At 36.3% G+C, this 21,085-nt stretch overlaps 1 protein-coding gene across 3 annotated transcripts in view; it reads right to left on the minus strand.

Moving 5' to 3' along the window:
* LOC131428560 (CDC42 small effector protein homolog) overlaps positions 1-21,085 on the minus strand; it is a 118,838-nt gene that overhangs the window by 37,461 nt on the left and 60,292 nt on the right. Inside the window, exon 1 of one of the 3 annotated variants that reach the window (XM_058592609.1) lies at positions 1,920-2,026. The exons of the other annotated variants lie outside the window; for them this stretch is intronic. The gene's annotated coding sequence lies outside the window, so the exon portion shown is untranslated. Of the gene's footprint in view, positions 1-1,919; positions 2,027-21,085 lie in introns of those variants that run through there. 3 annotated transcript variants of the gene reach the window in all.

A 21,085-nucleotide genomic window follows, 5' to 3' on the forward strand; every position in this document is an offset into this window, starting at 1 on the left:
CTGAATTCTGGAACTAATTTATGCATCTGGATTTTGAAATTGAGTATAGGTTCTGGAGTCAGGTTCTGGATAACTACCCAGTTGGTAACTGAAGAATGTTATGTCACTCATCGTCGTAAGAGCACGGGAATGGTAAGCGCGTTTCGAGTTTTAGAAAACTTGAATTTTAAATTGTTTTTTGGTATTTCAAAATACTTTATTCTTTTTATCAGAAACCTAACACTGACAATGTGAGTTATGGAATAACATTCATTCTCCAGTTTCCATTTACATCTCGTCCAAAACAGTCGACAAAATAATCCTCTTACGGCCGGTACGACAGATATAAAGTACAATAAAGTATGTAAACAATAAGACTATTTCGAAATGAGAATAACTAACGAACTAAAAAGGATCACTAAGTAGCACGGGAAAATAACGTAACTGTTGTATTCAAGCGAGTCAGGAGGAGCAACGGCACATTAGTTTGAAACAAGTAGATTCCCTTCTATTGAATAAAACAAGCTTCATCAAACAAACATCTGCATTCAATTCTATGGGAAGTACCAAGCAATTGAATTTTTAATAAGATAACAACAATATTTATTATCTGCAACACTAAACGTCAAGTATAGCGAACCAGTGAATGTGGAGGATTGCACTTCAAAAGTTTGTGTGCAAGACCTGCACCTAGTCGCTTACTGAATCTTTGAAACCAATGGAAGAGGGCGCGAATAGTGAACCTTTGTCTCCCTTTCAGTCGCAGGATAGTATTGGAAGAGTCTATCGATCGGGTCAGGGTCATTTCGCCGAAAACCATTTCGCCAAATCCTACAATTGTCTTAATATAGTAATTTGAATTGGTTTAGAATAAAGACAAATGAAAGAAGATAGCGTTAACACCAGGAGACATAATAACACAAAAAATAATATGTTGCAGTAGTCGAAATTACCCTTTCGACGAGATGTCCCTTTCGGCGAAATGACCTATTCGGCGAAATGGCCTAATCGGCGAAATGGCCTAATCGCCGAAATGACCCGCTCCTTTTCCATCAAATAAAAACTAGCAAGATCCAGCATAGAAAAAAACATTCACCTAAAAATATGTTTGAAATAAAAAATATTGTTATTTTTTTGTAAATCGTAGTAGGCATCATGTTTTCTCGATTAAAAATCGATGCCGTTAGTAACCTTTGATTTTCAATTAGATTTGGAAAAGAATTGTTGGCCGAAATTGTCGTTTGAATGGTGTGAGGACATTATAGACTCAAGCTTAAAAAATGCTTCGTAACAAAACGGACAAAGGAATACAGATGTCATTATTCTTGAATTAGTCTTGGCTTCCAAAAAAGACCGACATTGAATCTTGCTACGCAACATTCCTGTTTTTCAGTTTGGCTGATAACGTTCATAATGCTCAGTAGTAGACAAAGCCTACTGAACTTCAAGATCCATCCGATTCTTGTATTTACGTGTAATTTCTTGGTATCCGGTATGATTCACGATGTTCATGAAAACCAGCATTCATAATTTTGTAGCAACAGCTCGAACCGGATTCTTTGGTTAGCATTCGATCCTTCGAATCTTTCAATGTAACCGACAATAAAAAATTTCAATGCATTTTGCAACTACTAATTTTAACATTTAGTTAAAAAGTGAAAGTTTGTATCCCAGTCATAATGTGATTGAGATAAACCAATCTGACTAAGCTACCAGAAGTTGAATCACTAAATATTTATTTACATGTTTGTTGGCTGCCATCTTTGCTGTTCGCCTCCGGTCGGATGAAACCCCGATGAATCAATGTTCCCGAATGGACACTGTAAATGTACGTTAATCTAAACGCCTCGGATCAAGTACCGAGCGCAACAACAACAACATCAACAAGTGCAACAAAGTTCCCGGACGAGTTCAGTAGTCATAAACAGTTGATCTCATACCTGGTTTATCTTGATTTGTTGATGCTGATGAAAAGCACTTTATTCTTCTTCAGAGCATCTGTTAAAGCCCGGGAATCACAGGGCATGAAGAGTGCCGTCTTTGCTCTACAAAAAAAAACAAGTGTTAATCTTTCTTCGCTGTCCACAGCTCGTTTGATAGTGTAGCCATCGTACTTGTCCATTTACATGGTAGAGTTATTTAACGGTTTAGGTTACAGATTGTTTAACGGTAATGCGGTGTTGAGAATATGCGATGCTTTTATTTGACGTGGGTTTTCGCGAAACCGTTGTTTCACGATCAAATAATTTTTATCGAGACCCACCGTGACTGTCTTCTTTTCTATTTGTAAGTGTATAATTGTTGAAGCTGTGGAATATCAGTACTCGTTGAGTACATCTAAATGTGTTTAGAATATTATTACGTATTACTGTTGAAATTATTTTTAGTGATTTTTATTTTGACTCAACAACATTCTCGATTCGATTATCGCATTTTTGCTTCACCACTCTGACACCAGACGTCCAGGATGACTAGATTCGGCAACAGATTCAACATCAAAAAGCACCAATTGCCAAGTCATCGCAAAGCGAAGAGTCGAAGACATGCGAAGGCATTGTAATCGAAGAAAATGGCATCAATCACGGACCGTTTAAAGAAGAAAACAGAATGAAAATAAATCCAGCGAGTGTGACTAATGCAGTCCCCGATGCACGCGCGATGGTTTATGAACGCTGGCGGTCTTCCACGAAAGGTGCGGTTAGAGCTCCGGTGCCACCGGCATCGGGGAAAGTGTGAATCATCGCACCCAACTGATGGGGATTGGAGTTGATGAGCACTGCAGTTGCGTTATCTGATGTATAAGCGAAAATGAACTCGGCTGAACTCACCTAGTTCTGAGCCGAGACTGTAGAAATGCTGGAATTACTTTCTCTGTTGACCTATAAATTAAATGAAAATCATACGGCTGTGAAAGAGTATGAGCTGAATGATACACCGATGATTTTGATACTTCCAAATGCCAAATATTTTGAGAATTTCTTGGAATATTTTAGGTTTTATATAATCAGGAAAGTTAACACGAAGATGGAACATAATTGGTCAATTCGATGCGGAGGAACAACACTATTTCGATGCAATGCGGAAAAGTACTGATTGTTTCTTCTTATTCAATGAGAAACTGACTGAAAGGGAAGTGGATTAACGAAACTGCAAAAAAAAATGAATTTTGCGGAAAAGAATTCTTCGACACAGGACTTCTTCTTGCCGTGGAGATGCTCTATCAACAAAGCTACAACACACTTCGAAAAAATAATCTGTGATTTTACATCTTATAAGATGAACATGAAACGTCGCAGCTTACGAAAATTTACGCGCATGAACAAGTAATATTTTGTGATTGAAAATTTCTATTACATGAAATTCATTCAAATAAAAAAATACTGATGCCGACTGCGCGACTTGAACCCAGTATGATTGGATCACAAAGTACGCCCGTTGATCGACTGAACTACAGAAGCACACATCTGATTGGCTGGTAAATAATGCCTATTAGTTTATACAGTCGTAAAATTCGTGCTAATCCAGCTTTAAGTAATTTCAAATAAAATTTAGGTCTTTTTAGAGTGTACTCTGAACGAATCGAGACGGATGTCTTAAGTAGTCAGAACGAGATTTGTGATACGAGGTTCACAGCTGGTAGAATTTGAACTTCAGCCGGCGCGTACAAAGAATCATGCATGTGGATTCGCGCTACTAAATCCAGTTTCTTGAAAATCCTTACATGGGTATTTTCGAAACGGATTTGATAAGTAGATGCTGAAAAATAAAGTTTAAGGTCGTTTCGAAATCCAAGATGGCGCCGAAAGGTTTGTTGACATTTTTTGAAAACCCTTACAATTCTCGGAAATAGCGAATGTCGCCATCTTGGAATTCTAAACGACATCAAAGATTGTTCATTAAACCTCTTTCGAAAATACTTGTATTGTAAGAGTTTTCAATAAATATCAATAAACCTGAAGTCGCTATCTTGGATTTTAAAACAACCTCAAATATACTTTTTTTGCATCTAATTATCGCATCCTTCCTAAAAGTATCCCAATTACAAGAGTTTTAATCGAGAATCTATCAGTGGCGCTTCGTCCTCATGTGCACCTCGTGCACTGCACAACCGATCAAATTGAAGGAATTAGCTGCATTCCCATCTGCATTAAATTATGTTTTAGATTCTCTATTTATTCGATGAAATCAGGTCGCGATTTTTTTCCACAGCACAATATGCACACATTCTTCCTGAATTCGAGTACTTTGACTTGTGCACCGAAGCTGCGTGTATTTACACAGATTTCATATACATCCAAATTAAAATTAGTATCTCTTGTCGCAGCGTTAGTGTCTTTTCCGTGCATATAAGTTACTGCACAGAAGAAAAGGAATCACTTAGCTCAGCTCTGAGATTTGTTGTTCTCTCTGCCACTTTTGGTTCTGTGCGAACTTGTGTGCACACCTTCAGTGAATTATGCGTATGGCAGTTGAAAACAAATTGCTGTCTCAGTTGCAACGTCGCAGCGGTTTCATGATAAAGTTATTGACAGATTTGTTTGACGTGCAGAGAACCGAATTCTCCTTATGTATCGATGTTACGGAATAAGTTCCCATTCAAAAGTATATAGTTATTTCATTGTCTGGAAAAATACAAGCGAATATCCTTTTCTCAATCTTTAGTTTTCAATTACAACGAACTGTTATACCTGTGTTATACCACAAAATCAGTGCACAACCCGTGAATTTTGTCACGAGACGCCACTGATATCTATAAAACCGGAAGTCGACATCTTAGATTTCGGAACGATCCAAACATCATTTTCCGGTTCCTACAAATCAAATTCGTTCCACGAATACTCATATTGTAAGGTCGAAAGTCGCCATCCTGGATTTCAAAAATAACTCAAACATCGTTTTCCGGAATCTACTCCTAAAACCTGTTTCAAAAATTTTCATATTGTAGTCGTTTCCATTATTATCTATGATCCGGTTATCGTTTTCATTCTATGAAAAAAAAACGTGTTTAATCCACCTAGCAGTGAGATGATACCTTTTTTTATCAATCCGCATGTGTTTTTTGTATGAATATTCTTCGGTTTAAGTTTTCATAACATTATTTTAATGACCGTCGTTTTAAGCGACAATTTGAGATTTTAATCACTCATTACTCTGTAATGTCGAAACTGCAAATCGGATCGAATTTAAATCTAGAAGTATGATAATCGATTAAAGATGCCATGATATGTAAGTTCCACTTTAGAGTTTACGGTAATTTAAGGTACTTCCAGAGCCGGTATTCAGGAACCAGCATAACCCAAACCGATTCGTATGGCCATATGACGAATAAATTACAGTTTTGAGTACAACTTTGAAGCTTAATTGGATAAAATTCATTAATTTTTGTATGTATGTATAAAACTAATTATTTTGTATATAAGTTTAATTCAATTTGAATTTTTGTTTCTGAAATTTGATTAGGCTTTTTTGAGGAAACGATTGAGCTTTGAGAAACGATTTTATACTGGAACCGGAATTCTAAAATCGGCATGGCCGAAGTCAGATAAATTCACCTGAATAGCTGTATAGTTTACATTTGTTTCAAAATATTCGACATCTTTGAGAAATCATAGCACGAATTAAATTTTTAGGTTCCTTCTGAATCGACAACTGAATACCACTAAAACTGAAAAAAGTTAATTTTTTTTATCGACTATCCAAATCTGCTAACCCGATAAACCTGATTAATTTATGTGGAATAGACATTTTTATACCAATCACCCTGTATCTCCGAAACCGGAGGTTGGATCTGACTGAAGAGCAAGATATTTTATAGAATCTTGAAACTTTTCATTTGAATCTTAGATAATTCTTAGATTTCATTTGAATCTTAGATGATTCTTAGATTTCATTTGAATCTTAGATCGGTTCAGCCATCTACGAGAAGAATGAGTTACACAATTTTGATTTCGTTTCACATATCATCCTGTAGTTCCGGAACCAGAGGTCAGAACCAAACATAATTCTGGAACTTTGTTTGGGAGCATATGAATTTTCGTATGAATCTGAATTTGTAGAAAAGAAATTTTCCGAGAAAATTGAGTGGAATTATTTGGGCACACGCATTTGCTGGTCTCGACGAACTGATTCGAATGGTATATGGATGTTATGTTCTTTAAGCATTTATTGCTGTAAGTAGTTTAAATCAATATAATTATGGAATTACTTTCAACTCGAAAATACTGATATCATCTGGTTTACATATGTCATATTCGAACGATTATGCTTCCAAAAACGAGCCGTGCTAAAATCGGTCCGAAGCTAAATGTCATGAAAAAGGATGCTGTACACAGTCTTTTTGGTACTTAGATACAATTGTATGTAACAGTATAAAAAATCGTGTTTTCCGTTGTTCCCAAGCATTTCTTTGTCATACAGCGCTCAAAACTCCTACTGCCGGAATAGGGGGAAAAGTCGTTTACACAAAAATTTCGATATCTCCGTTAAAAATGGACGGATTTTAACAATCTATGACTTGTTGGATAGCTATTACCGTGCGGAATCTAAGTCTGAAAACATATTCTGTTTTCAAGGTCAATTGTGACAGATACTGTCAAAAAACTGAAAATTTTGACATAAAACTTCGTATAACTCAAAAAGTAAACATCCGATCTCAAAACCATTCAATAGCGTTCTGGGTGACGGGGAGACCTTTCATTTGCGACTAGTTTGATCAAAATCGGTCCAGCCATCTCTGAGATCTCGACCTCTTAGTTGACAACACACATACAGACACACACACACACACACACAGACATTTGCTCAGTTCGTCAAGCTGAATCGATTGGTATATGTCATTCGGCCCTCCGGGCCTCGGAAAATTTTTCGAAAGTTTGAGCGAATTCTATACCTATTTTTTATATATATAAAAAAAGGTAAAAAACACTTTTTACGAAGTAGATTCGTAAAGGAAGATTACGTTATTTGAGATTTGGGTCGTAAAAGAACGTAACGTAAAAAAGTACACTGAGGTCTCTTTTTACGCGTGCGATACTTACCGCATAAAAAACCGCTTAGCTTCGGAAATCCACGTAAAAAAACCGCGTAACTTCTGAAATCCGTGTAAGAAACACAAAACTAAAGAAAATTTTTGTTTGATGCCAAATATCTTAGTAGTGCCGAGACGTCCAGATCTGGTGTAATCGCAAAAAAAATTTTTTGAAGAAAAATCGGGCTTTTTTTGAGATTTCAGAAATTTCAGAAATCGATTTTTTTAATACTAAATGTTTTAGAAATGCATGAAACGTTGAGATACCCGCGTAAAAAAAACCGCAAAATTGAATTTTTTCGATGCCAAGTGGTTTAGAAATACAAGAAACGTCCAGATCTGGTGTAATCTAGAAAAAAAAAAATTTTTGTGTCAGAGAGTTTACTTAAAAACAATTCGGGATAACACCTGATCTCGACGGTTCATGTATTTCTAAGACAAACAAGAAAACCGCGTAACTTCGGAAATCCGCTTAAAAAAACCGCGGAGCTTCGGAAGTCCGCGTAAAAAAGCCGCGTTTAAAACCGCATAAAAATGCGTATAGAAGAACCTCAGTGTACACGTAAAGGGGGTTTGGATGTAATTAATGAAAATCATACAAAATCATTCTAACAGTTATCGATATCTGCGAACATTAAAAAAAACTCAACATTATGGAAGTTCATGCTTCGCGAAGTATACGATTTTTACAGCTATACAGTGACCGTCGAGTGATATCGTCAATAAAATAGACAAGTAATATTTACCTACATGCTGAGGTTGGTAACATTTATAATGACAATAACTGCAACAGCAAAAATCATGTTTCATGCAACTGTTTCCACAATTTTACTCTGTTTCCTTAAATTTCACACACAGAAGTATAACAGAAGCGCAGGACTTCGTTTGTCTCGCTTGAACTCAATAAATATAGCAAGCACAAGCAAGCATCTGGACGTCGGGATAAACAAAATTCTGCGCTCCTGTTATTTCTATTAATCAATTTCATGCTATATAGAGTTTTATTGGAGGTAATCGAAAAAGTAGTACATTATAAAGTAAGTTGAGGAGTAAATTAAATCTGGAATTACTACAAAGTCTTTTATCTCTATAATCAATATTCAGAATGTATTTGTTCGTTGTATTTGCACTGCATATTGCTATTGCGTATTGGACCTCTGACAACCGAATATCATCATGTTCTAGTGAAGATCGCTACATGGCTAATAACCTTGAGAATGATCATTCATAAACATGCGCGAGTTTAAATAACCATACTGATAACGAGTTTTTCCCCATACTCAACGGCGATATTTGATATGGTGAGATTCGCAACAACGATCAGAAGTGAGAATGCTGCTCGAACATTATTCTCAGAAAATCGAACGATTTTCGTCATCATGCTCGGTAATGATTATGTAAGCGATAATCACCGACGATAACCGTCCTGTTGAAACGGTAAGTTTTCAGGATTAATGTCTTCAATTTTTTGGAAGAAATAATAGATAAGCATGGCAAGGTAATGGAACCCATTCACCGTAACATCGGTTCCATCTTCATTTTGAAAGAAATAAGGACCGATGATGCCACCAGCGTGACTTCTGCACCAAACAGTGCACTTTTCTGGGAGTAATTGTGTCTCGAGAACTTCGTGAGAATTGCTCTCGCTCCAAAATATTATAATTTTTTTTTTCACAAAACCCATTGAGCCAAAAATGCTACGTTTAGTGGGCCGTCCATAAACACCAAAAACATCACAGAATTATTGAAACTATTGTTCTCGAAATAAATGTTCACGATTTGAAACCGTTGTTTTGATGTAGACCACGATGAATTGTCAAAGATTACTAATCAAAATATCAGTAGTGATTTTGGCAGTTGGATGACCAGAATGACAGTTATTCCTATCGGAAGATGTGACACTCTAAAAAAAGCAAACTTTAGATGAGAAGCTTAGTTCGGGAAATATCTCCACGGTAATGGGAAGTTTACGGGTTCGAATCTTTCCTCTGGCGTATTCATAAGTTTCAATTTTTTCACAGTTTTCTACATCTATCATTCCTCTAGGTCTGTTCCTCGTTGGCAGTAATGCGACTGTATAAGATTCGGATAGAATTTCTCATCATTGGATTCATATTGCGTTTTTTATCATGAGTGGTTCCACCGGGAACGACAATTTTTGTTTTCAAATAAAGTTTTCATATTTCTTTTTGCTAAAATTTTACTAACGCATATTCTATGGCAAAAAATTTCATAAACAGTTTTTTATTTTGACTCTAACCTCACTTTTGAGAAGGGCCTAAGCAAAAGTTGCTTAATATAATTAAAATAGAGCTTTTTTCGCAGTTTTTATTCAAAACTTTGTTAAAAAATACCAAATCAGTCAAACCAACGGTTTCTATGATACATTTTTTTTGAAACTTTTTTAAAGTTTTCTTAGACGCTTCTCAAAAGTAAGGCTAGAGTCAAAATGGTGCTGGGATTACAGAAATTCTCTTTTTCTGTCATTGAAATTTTTCTTGTCAGTATCCAACGAAAAGCAGACTAGGAAAATCCCAACTAATGAAAGAGAAAAAAGAAAACAGGATTCGAACACACAACTATTTTCTATCCGACAGATTAGTGTGGCAATTGTACTGCTCTGAATGTGACGAAACAGAACTCAAAAAACAACTAAATTTAGCAGTACTTCTTTGCCGTGTCTTCTGATCCATTTTGGTCATTTTTCGATCAATTCATAGTTCAAACTGATAATTTGTTGTCTGTAGCAATCGGTATTAACAGTTTCGCCACACTTTCCTGATTCCACCAAACACAGAGCATTGTCCCTTGCAGAATAGATCTGGGTTGAAGGATGTTCCAGATTAACCCGAGATTTTCTTCGTTCAGGTTTCTTAAAATAAATCCATTTTTCATCACCAGTCACAATTTGATGCAAAACTGTTTATTTATTTTGTCTTTGAAGTAAAATTTTACAAGTGTTTCTGTCGAATTCTATCTTTCTTTCATTCAATTTATGCGGTACCCATTTTTCACACTTTCGAACTTTTTTTTTCGTTGTTGAAGTATCATCGTCATCCAATATCGCTTGCAATTCGGCGTCTTCAAACTGTTTGGTGGTCTTCAGCGTTCTTCGTTTCTCACATCAGAATCATTACCTCTGACTATCTACTATCTGATAGAAAACATGGTCAAAAACGAAAACAAAAACAAATAATGCCTTTCGCGAATCATCACATTCTGGTACAAAATGCAACATTTTCAGCATGATGAAATAATATGATATTGTTCGTTCATTGACTTCATGTATATTTAATATGTTTTTGCCATATGTAAGACCAACCAAGCAAAAAAAAAATTAGGACTCTTTCAAACCAAATGTTTATTATCGACACATTTGTATCCTAATGCTCACTTCATACCGGCATAACTGATATATTTCCAAAATTACAGTATTTCATTTCTTTCAAAAAGTGTTGATGATGAAAATTTTACACAACTTGATTTTTACTAAGTTTATAAAAAATACCCACAAGAAATTAATGAATTTATCACTAAGCATATGAATGAAATGTCATGCTTCTTACTTATTACAGCATGACTTAATACTGATAGAAAAATCGCTTGATGGATTTGTAAACTGTGCTCTTCTATTCAAATAAGAAGTGATTAGGTTACAATTAAGAATGGAATTTTTGGGCAAACCTTAACGATACCTAAAACTCAAGCTAGTACTGAACAGCAGGACAAATCTAGGAATTATTAGATTTTTTCTAGAAGAGAGCTTCCAGTTTTTTTTACCTAAACACTATGACCAGCTTTTCCAAAATTTACCACGTGGAAAAGTTATAATTTTTTGATTGCGAATATCTCGAGTTATACCAAACGTAATAACATCATTCATTCTGCGTGTAATGCGCTTCGTTCTGCTGCCGAGCGTTTTTTTACTTTCTTTAGCCCCGCCTTATTGATTGCAAACGTGTAATGACGCAATATTTAAAAAGAGAAATTTCATTCAGTCACCTACAGCATAGATTTGGTTCACATCATGTGTAGCGTTTATTGTATTTTCATTATCCATCATACTACTTCATTTTACTGCTCGAATATATATCGTTCCTGGAAACGAAACGTCTTTCATCCTAAAAATGTTGACTTTCAAGAGTATGAGATTTTTTCTTCTATCATTTCCTGGTTGGCCAATGTAAGCATTCGATTTCTAACCTTAATATTGCCTTGAGTCCAAAATAATTGAATCAAATCTATTGATTAAAAATTTCTCGGACTTTTGGTAAGGAAACGCAAGTTCTATTTTCGTACATTTTAATAAAGAAGATCCGTGTAGGAATCAGAATTTCTATTGTAACTAAAGAAAAACTAGCAGCACTCAACATTTTGTTTTCTGTCTCCAGTCAACTTTTAGTTCGTGTTCGTCAGTCAGTAGACGGTTGTTAACCAACTCAAAGCAACAAACATCAAAGTGCGATTTGTTTCATCCATGATAACCGTAAACCGTCAGCAGAAACATCAAACTGTGAAAGTTAAATTATTATACTACGTACCATCGTATTTTTTTTTTTGTTTTCGTCATCTTGTCGCTGTCGTCAGAGAACTGCACTTTGAGTTACGCGCTCAAAACGTTTTTCCTTGCGCGACTGCTGGAAGGTAATTTGTTTCAGTCTACACCATAGCAAACACACACACATACACGAAAAATAAAATGCTTCGAGAATAAATGACACAAACCAGACAGACATTCGCCGGACGCGCAACTAAACGAAAACGAAAGTTTTCTGCTTTGCTAATGGCGTGCAGCGCCAGGAGAAAAAGCAAAGACAGGCCGACGCCGAGTCGCGCCGCCGCCACCACCGGTGCGGTATGTTTGTACGTGCAATGATATATCGTAGGCAGTATGGCAGTATCCCGGGTGCACCTTGGAAATGAAATGAAAAATTTCTGCAAAAACCAAGGTGAAGGGGAAAATTGCATGCGATTCCATGTTTCATTTTCCAGCAGATTGTGGAATTTGGCATTTAATGAATGAAAACAATTCTAGCAGTCATCGGTACGAATTTTCCAAGTGCCCTGAAATTTGATGATGACTAATGCCATTAAAAGATGATGGGGGCAGATGGGGTACGGGTTGACATGAAACCTCTCATGTCTAAAGAGGTATCAGAATCAACATAATCTCATAATAAATCTTTCATGTGCTATTTAAATTCTTTGTTGTCTTCTTTCTAAATGAAAACCTATTTCAGTAGCGCCAATCGATGGATGGGGGTAAGTTATTTACTATTCACGTATACATCCATGTTGGGAATTCGTTTCTTCTAGATTATCTTTATTAATAGTACGCTGACTATTACCGAAGGCAAATATCACTTTAGTCCAACTATGCAAACCCACATGATGATATTCGTAATTTGTTGCAATCTACTACAGATCTATTGGTTTACGCATGGTTGAACATGTTGGTTCTCGTATGTGACGAAGGTATTCTGTAGCATTTGCCTTGCAACCACGTATGAAGGGTTTCGTTTATCAGTGCACATTTTAGAACCGAAATAAGTTCGAATGAGTCGAATCACATGGAACCAAACATCGTTGATTTTAATCAAGGCTCTTGTGTACCGGCGCATTTTGTAGTGAAAACATTTTTTTTACTTCTTGTGAGGTCGTTTCGCTATGCTTTCGGCCTTTACTCACTCCAATAATCTGCCGTAAAATTCACTGTTTTTTAATAATCAGCATTTAAGTTCTGACTTATTTACGTGAGTTTTAAGTACAGTTGTACAAATTCTATAAAAAAGATGATTTTTTTATTACTAGATCTCATTGATACCCATTTTTCTAGAATTGCTATCCAGCGAATGAGGGAAGAGCATCGGTTCGCTATTCGCGTCCATTGGTTCGGCGGCACTGTTGTTGGGGTTTACCTGTCATATTACTGTTATTTTTCCAGGCGTCAGGTTCATGTATAGCTGAAGCAGTGGCATCTTATTGTACATTGGTTACAGACGATGATATCTTTGATGAGAATCTCTCATTATTAATAAGCTCTGTCTCGAAAGTTCTGACGTAGGTTTGGGCCGATGGAGGAAATATCACTAACCTTGAGAGCAGTCTCATCCAATTTCTTGTATGGCTTACCATAGTGAAAAGCTCGCTGATAATACTGACATGTGATCAATTACTTGCCGTATGTGACCAGTGATTTTCATGGTTACATTATGTTCTGAGCGAATATCAGATTGAATGGTTTAGAACGAATTTCGCGTCAACTCGAATAAATGCACTCACTCAGATAACCTTTCTGAATATGTAGACTTGGTCACAAAAAATTTTTCCAAAACCTGGGCTGTTTTTTGAAAAGGGTAAAAATTTTTATATCTATTTTTTCAAATATTTATAGTTGAAAAACGACAAATCCTACGAAAAGTGTTGTATTAGTAGTTTTCACAAAATCAGTAAATTTTTGGAAAAATCCTTACACTGAAAAATGACAAACACTGAAAAACCCCATTTTTGATTTTAATAACATTTTGTCCCAAGTTAAATGATTACCGACCTACAAACCGTCTACACATTGCAAGATTGAAACTTTGAATGAAAAAAATTGTTTTTTTGTTAAAACTGAATTGTTTATCCAGCGTCTTGTTTATTGAAAAATAAACTGAAAGTTATTGTCATCTTAGATTCCAATGAAAATCAATTTGTGAAGAAAATATACCGAATACTCCATTACTAGTTGCTCTTTATTATCGAAAAGTATCTGTGCTGGATAAGATAAAGTTTTTTTAGTAAAACTTTTTACTTTAAAAATGCAAGAAAATTGCATTCAGGAAAAGAATGAAGTTTTTTTTGTATTTTGGCTTCAAATTTTTTTAGGTCGATTTTTTCAGTGTAGCTTTCGATAAGTAATTTTTTCAGTATTTTTATTCGAAAATTCGACTAATTTAGATCACTAGCAAAACCATTTTTTGTGGGAATTTTAATTTTTCAGCTGAAAAATCCGAATACGATTTTGAACGAAATTCGTCTACTAACAATTGAAAAAAAAAACAAACGATATTCAAAATTTAAAGTCGATTTACAAAAAACACCATTTTCGAATTCAATGAAATTTTGTTCCAAGATAGATAATTATGTTCCCTGTGTCGCAAGATGGGCATTTTTAAGGGAAAAAAGTTTTATCGGGCAACTATCAATAATTAGCCATCATTGGCCACTTCGAAGAACTTGTGTCGGTTTCAGTTCATTTCCTTATTTACCTTACCTATCAGTATGGAAAAAAGGAAAAAAATGTGGTTATCTTTACTGTATCTATCAAACGTCTCCATGCTGGTCGATCCATGGCCGCTCTTCGCCAGCCACGGATACTTCGTAAATCGATCCATCTCGCTCGCTGTGCTCCTCTTTTTCTTGTGCCTACTGGATCAGATAGTTCATTTCATTTGTAGTATGTGAAAGTGGATCCCGGTTTCGCCAAGAGTTACCATTCATAGCCAAACACGTTCTCGAAGTACGCTCGCGTTAGAGTTTTTGAATCGGAGTTACCATGCGTGGAACCCAGCAGTAGGATATTTTTTTACTAATCCATGTGGCATCTGCTGGTTCGGGCACCTTCACTTTCTGGTCGGCCAACACAATGTGACATGTGACGATACGTCTTACTTTACTATGGGGCGGATTCTCAACATTTGTGATTTGATCGTGAATATCTTAGGTTATACTTAACGAATATATTATTAACGATAATTCGAAACTAGAGTATTCTTAAATGTTTGGTACGAACGCACATCTAAGAGGAAAACTCATGACGCCTCATGTTTATCTTTCTCGTGTACGGACGACGATTTCGATGTAACGCAGGTGACATTTCAATGCGGGACCTTCTAAGTAGGTATGAGATTTTAAACGTCTTATTCATTCTGGCCTGCGCAGTTTTCTGAGCAGGACACTTCAATTCGGTTGGCCCAGGTTCAGAAATTAGATCCAGAACCTAGGACCCAGTGGCGCCTCGTGACAAAGTTTACGGGTTATGCACTGCTTTTGTGGTATGATATCAGATTTCACAGTTCATTGTAAGTAAAAACTAAAGATTGAGCAATGGATGTTCACTTGTGTTTTTCAATACAATGAAATAATCATATTCTATCGGATGGGATTTTTTAAAACTTATTTTGTATCATCGATAAAATTGAAGAATTCGGCGCTCTGCGCGTCGAGAAAATCTGTCAATAACTACATCAATAAAACCGATCCAACGTTGCAACTGAGACAGCAATTCGTTTTCAATTGCCATAAGCATAGACCACTGAAGCCTCTCCTGTAGGTGTACATACAAGTTCTCATAGAGCCAAACGTGACAGAGAGAACAACAAATCTCAGAGCTAAGCTAAGTTATTCCTTCTCTTCTTGAATCGCTGCAGTAACTTCAATTTGACTGGTTGTGCAGCGCACTAGGTGCACATGAGGACTAGACGCCACTGCTAGGACCAGAACTCAGTTTCAGAAACCAGGGCTAAAAAATAATATATTCCATTCTGGTTCGGAATTCAGGTCGAAATTTTATTTCCCAGTTCAGAGCTCAGACTCAAAAACCAGGTCCAGAATTCAATTTCAGAATCCTGGTCTTAGAATTGAATTTGAAAATTCAGGATCGTTCATCCTCTCAATTTCAGTTAAAAAAATCTGTTCCGAAATAAAGTTTCAGTATTCTGTCTTAGAATTCAGTCCAAAAATTTTATTTCAGGAGTCAGGCTCTGAACTCTAAGACAAGTTTTTTTACACTGATTTCCGAAATTACGCGGTTTTTTTATGCGAATTTCCGAAGTTTTGTGGTTTTTTATGCGAATATTCAACTTTGACTTCAAAAAATTCAAACAAAACAAGAAATCCATATAAATTTAATTCTTTTGAAGTCAACTCTCCAACATATTTTCAATTTTTTTTCAAAAAAATATTTTTCGAGATTGCACCAGATCTCGACGTTTTATGAATTTTTGAAAATATTTGGTAACAAAAAACTTTTTCTATAGTTTTGCGTTTTTTTACACGGATTTTCGAAGTTACGCGTTTTTTTTTGTGCGCGGTTTTGTTTGGTACTTATCCCCCGGTAAAAAGACCTCAGTATATAGTTGAAGAATCCAGGAACAGGATTCAGTTCCAGAATTTAGATCTAAAATCCAGGTAATATCAGAGCTCAGTTCCAGAATGTAGGTTCATAATTAAGTTCCAAAAATGTCAGTTCTAGAATTCATTTCTCAAATTCAGATTCGGAATTCAAGTCCAGAATCCAGGAGCCGCATTATTCAACACAAAACGAACGGTGCACGAAAAAGTCGAATTGATTACATCGGTTGGTTACATAATGCCATTCCACGTCCGGAATTCCGTTCGAGAATTCATTTCCAGTTTTCAGTCCCAATAAACGATTCCAGGATTCAGTTTCAGAAGGCAGGACTAGAATTTAGTTTCAGTATTCAGGTCAGTATTCAAAAGATTCAGAACCAAGGTTCAGGTGCAAAATTCATGTATAGAGCTGAATCTGAACCAGGACTCGAGCATACATCTGGGACACGAACTAGTCTCGGTAATCTGATAAATCCAGGTTCAACTGTTCATAACCATAAATACAATAAACAGTGTTTAACATCGAATAACTTGAACGATCCATTCAAAGAAAAAGCTTCCGGTCTTACATCTGACGGATGCTTTTTGTGTGTGTGTGTCTTTCTATTGATCTATTCCAGGATTCAGGCTCTTGAATCAGTTCCTGAATCCAGGTACATGATTCAATTCAAGAATACAGATCCAGAATTCACTTCTAGATATATTGTGCGGAATTCAGTTCAAAAGACCAGGTCCAAAATTAAGTTGCAATATTTAGTTTCAGAATTCATTTAGGATCGGTATTCGGTTCCAAAATTCAGGTCCAGACTTCTGTTCTAAAATGTAGGTTCAGAATTGAACTGCACATTTCAGTTTCAGAATTCAGTTCCCGAATTATATTTCCAGCATTCAGACTCAATAATGGACTTCAGAATTCATTTGCAGAATAATCTATATTCAGAATTCAGTTCCCAAATTCAAAATTAGAATTTATGAATTCAGCTCCAAGCATCAAATTCAGAATCCAATGCCAACATTTTAGTCTAGGGTTCAGGATCTTGACTCAGGTTTAGAATCCAGGTATAGAATTTAGTCCAAGAACTCAGATCCAGATTTCACTTCTAGATATATTCTGCGGAATTCAGTTCAAGAATCTAGGCCCAGTTCCAAAATTTCGTTTAGTTTAGGTTTGGTTCAGAATTCTGCTCCAAATTGAAGTATCAGAATTGAGCTCCACATTTCAGTTTCCGAATTCGATTTTATTTCCAGCATTCAGTGACAATAATTGATTTAAGAATTCAGTTTCCGATACAAGATCTTTAATTTAGTTCCAAGATTCAGTCCCAGAATCCTTACACAGAGGTTCAGTTTTAAACATCAGATTTACAATCCAATTCCAACATCTTAGTCTTGACTCAGTTTTAGAATCCAGGTATAGAATTCAGTTCACGAATCCAGACCCAGAGTTCCCTTCAAGATATATTCTGCGGAACTCAGTTGTAGAACCCAGATCTAGAATTCAGTTCCGAAATTTAGTTCCATAAATTAAGGTAGATTCAGAATTCAGGTCCAAAATTCTGTTCCAAAATGTAGGTTCAGAATTAGGTTTGAAATCTCAGTTTAATAATTCAGTCCCAAATTTAGATTCGGAATCCAAGTTCAGAATCCAGCCCCGGAATTCCGTTCCAGTGTTTATTTCCTATATTCAGTTTCAGAATCCAGGTTCAGAATTTAGTTCCAGTATTCAAGTTATGGTTCAGAACAATGGTTTAGGTTTCAGGTTCTGGTTCTGGTTTATTTTTGGAGCTGAGCCTGAGCCAGGATTCGAACATGCACCTGAATCACGATCTAGTCTTGGTAATATGGTAAATCTAGGTCCAGCTGCTCCTTACCATTCGCAGTAAATACACTCAACAGAGCTTAACATCGAAAAATTTGAACGATCGTTTTAATCTTAGTCACGTCATCTGACATGACCTTACCACATTTATTTCATTTATTTGACACAACACGGGTTCTTTAAGATACAACCGGGCATAAGACGGCTTATTTTTGTGTAATTAGTTCACTGCTTTTTTACTACTGGATATCGTTGATATCCATTTTGGAAGAGAAGCAATTTCATCACCATCCGGCAAGGCTTACTATTTATATTCACTATTTATACCATCCTCCATTAAATCCTGGCGCAGTTGTTGTTTGTCTTATTATTGGGGTTGTTGTTGGAAACATCGTTTAGGGTTGCTCTGTCGCATATTTCTTCCAGTACGCCGGTATGTTTTTATATAGGACAAAATGCGTGTTATTGTTTTCAGCTGCATCGCTTCAAGAGGCGAAGTAAATGTACAATGCATTAATAATTTTGTTCAGTTGTATCTCAATAACTTTCTTAAGGATGACATGCATTCGTACTTGAATCCAGTTTTGTATTTAAGCTAAAGAAGGTCAAATTCGACACCGTTTGAAGTCAATAACGATTAATCTTGGCCGTGGACTCATCACTGCCCTTAGTTTATGAGCAAGTGTAGGGGAATAAAAACCCCGTTTTAATCCACCTAGTGGTGTAATGATGCCTTTCTCATATCTCACATATTCTCATATATAAATGTGTGGTATTTTTCAAAATATTTTTCTTTGATTTGATTCTATAGAGTGAAAAAGTACTCAGGTCGGTTAGGCCGGCTCCTGAATTTCTTAGAACATTACTTTATTGAGAAAATTCAAATGAAAAAAAACTGTTTTTTTAGAAGCACCCTAACTTAAGATATGTAAACCGTTCTAATATAAAAACGGTTAGAGAAACACATCCAATATCTCCGACAAAGTTGCTTAAAATTGATTATTCTAAACTATTGTGGAAGGATGCGTTGTTCTCTCTCATCCAGATTTGGAAATAATTTTTCAATTCATGATTTGTTTTAGGACCACCCTAAAATCATTATGGCCGAAAAACGCAGTTTATTAAGTGCAACTAATGTGCTGACGACTTCAAATCTCTAAGGCCAATAATAAAAGCGTAGACAATTGTTTCCTACTAATTTTGCTTACTGGACCACTGTGCAATGACTACCGATTTACAAGACCTTTCATGAGTTTATGAGAATCGGTTCAGCCATCTCCGAGAAAAGTGAGTGAAAAAATATGTTACATACGTACATACACACACATATATAGAGACATTTTGCGTACTCGACGAACTGAGTCGAATGGTATGTGACACTCGCCCCTCCGGACTTTGGTTCAAAAAACGGTTTTCACAATGATTGCATAACCTTTCTTTGTGAGAAAGGCAAAAATAGTGAAATCACTAAGTGACTCGATAGTGTTCAGTTTTTGAAGTAAATTAAAACTCTACTATTAAGAACCACACTTCTTTTATTGAGAAAAGTTATATACAACTACGGTTTTTGCTTTGTTTCCTCTCGTCTCTCGAGCACGCTCATAGATTCAGAGTGGCTCAATGGTAAATCAGTTCGATGGATCGGAAAAAGCTTCGGGTCTTACATCAGACGGATGCTTTTTCGTAAGTTTCTTTCTATTGATCTATCTCATCTATAGTTTCCTGTTTCATGTTATCTATCGCTAAAATGATAAATAGTCTGAAACACAGTTTTCAAAAGTTTCAATCTTCTTTGATATTTCTATTTTTACTTGATTACTGAATGTCTCACTAAATCTAGAGACCAAACCTCGACTTCCGGGAAATAAATTGCAGTAGTCTTATAAATATCACAAAATAAACTTCCAATTATTACTCAAAACCAAACCTGATTCTATGAATGTTTATACTGTCACACAAATTAAGTATTTACAGAGAGAGGTCACGTGATAAACGACACAGCGGTCTTCATTTGCTTCTGAGCATCCTAATCGAAAGCAGCTGTTGCGGCTATATTTGGACCATTGGTACCACACGCAATTCTACCTGGATGAATCGTACCAATGCTTCGGCGGCTTTCCGTAGGCAAATATTTCAACACCATCTAGCAGCTAGCTCCAAGTCTCCTCCGCAGGGGCATCCCCGTCATGATTTGATCATCGCCGCAGCCAATGCTGTCCAAATCGGATGACATAATTTTCCCCTTGGGACATAAATTTCCCATTTTTCTACGCCCTCTTGAGTGTTCTTTTTTTTCTGTTCGACTTCACTCTCGTGCGGCCGCATGCGTCAGAAGACAGCACTCTGGTGAAAAATAAGCCTTATGTAGCGATGAGACCGATGAGCGGCGCACCATAGATCTTGCGTTTCGAGTCAATTAAGTGAATGTTTAAACCCAAAGTCCGCCTTCTGCCAATTAGGCCCGTTCGTTCGATCGGAAACGTGATGAAATCCCAAATACTGCGCCGTTTGAGTTATTCAAACCCATTATCTCGTTGGCCGCTGAAGGTTATTGCACAAAACACGATTGCACTTGATTGATGATATCTAAGCGTCCGAAAAATAAACCTATTCTTGGGATGCTTGTACTTAAGTTGGTGTTTGCTGCATTGGTTGCGGGAGGTCAAATTTGACCTTATTCCAATCACGAAATGGCAGTTTTACAACGCATGATTGGTCAGTGGGTGGCACATTTCAGTGTCCCTCGCACAATGTTTATGTTTCGCTAAATTCAAGTTTTATAATCGATTTGACTCGATGATCACATTTCAAGTAGTGCTGAATGACGAAGCATCATAAAAAACACATGAACGTTTTTTTTCATTTCGATAATGCGCCAAGTCGTACACTATGGGTGTGCTTCTGTTGTTATGATTCGCGAGCGGTTTCCTATTCAATCAGCAGATCAGAAAAAAAATTAAGCACTTCGTCAGTCAAAACAGTAAGCAACAAAATGGTTAAGCCTCTCAAAAAAGAAGAAAAGAAGTTTACGATTTCCCTTTCAAACTGCCAAAGTTTTGCACTCGTCCGACCAGATGCGTGATCATCTCACCGGGGAGGGCACTTTAACTGCCCCGGCTGGTTGGATTCGATACTTTGTTATT

This window comes from Malaya genurostris, chromosome 2 (assembly GCF_030247185.1).
Source record: "Malaya genurostris strain Urasoe2022 chromosome 2, Malgen_1.1, whole genome shotgun sequence".
Classification (NCBI taxonomy): domain Eukaryota; kingdom Metazoa; phylum Arthropoda; class Insecta; order Diptera; family Culicidae; genus Malaya; species Malaya genurostris.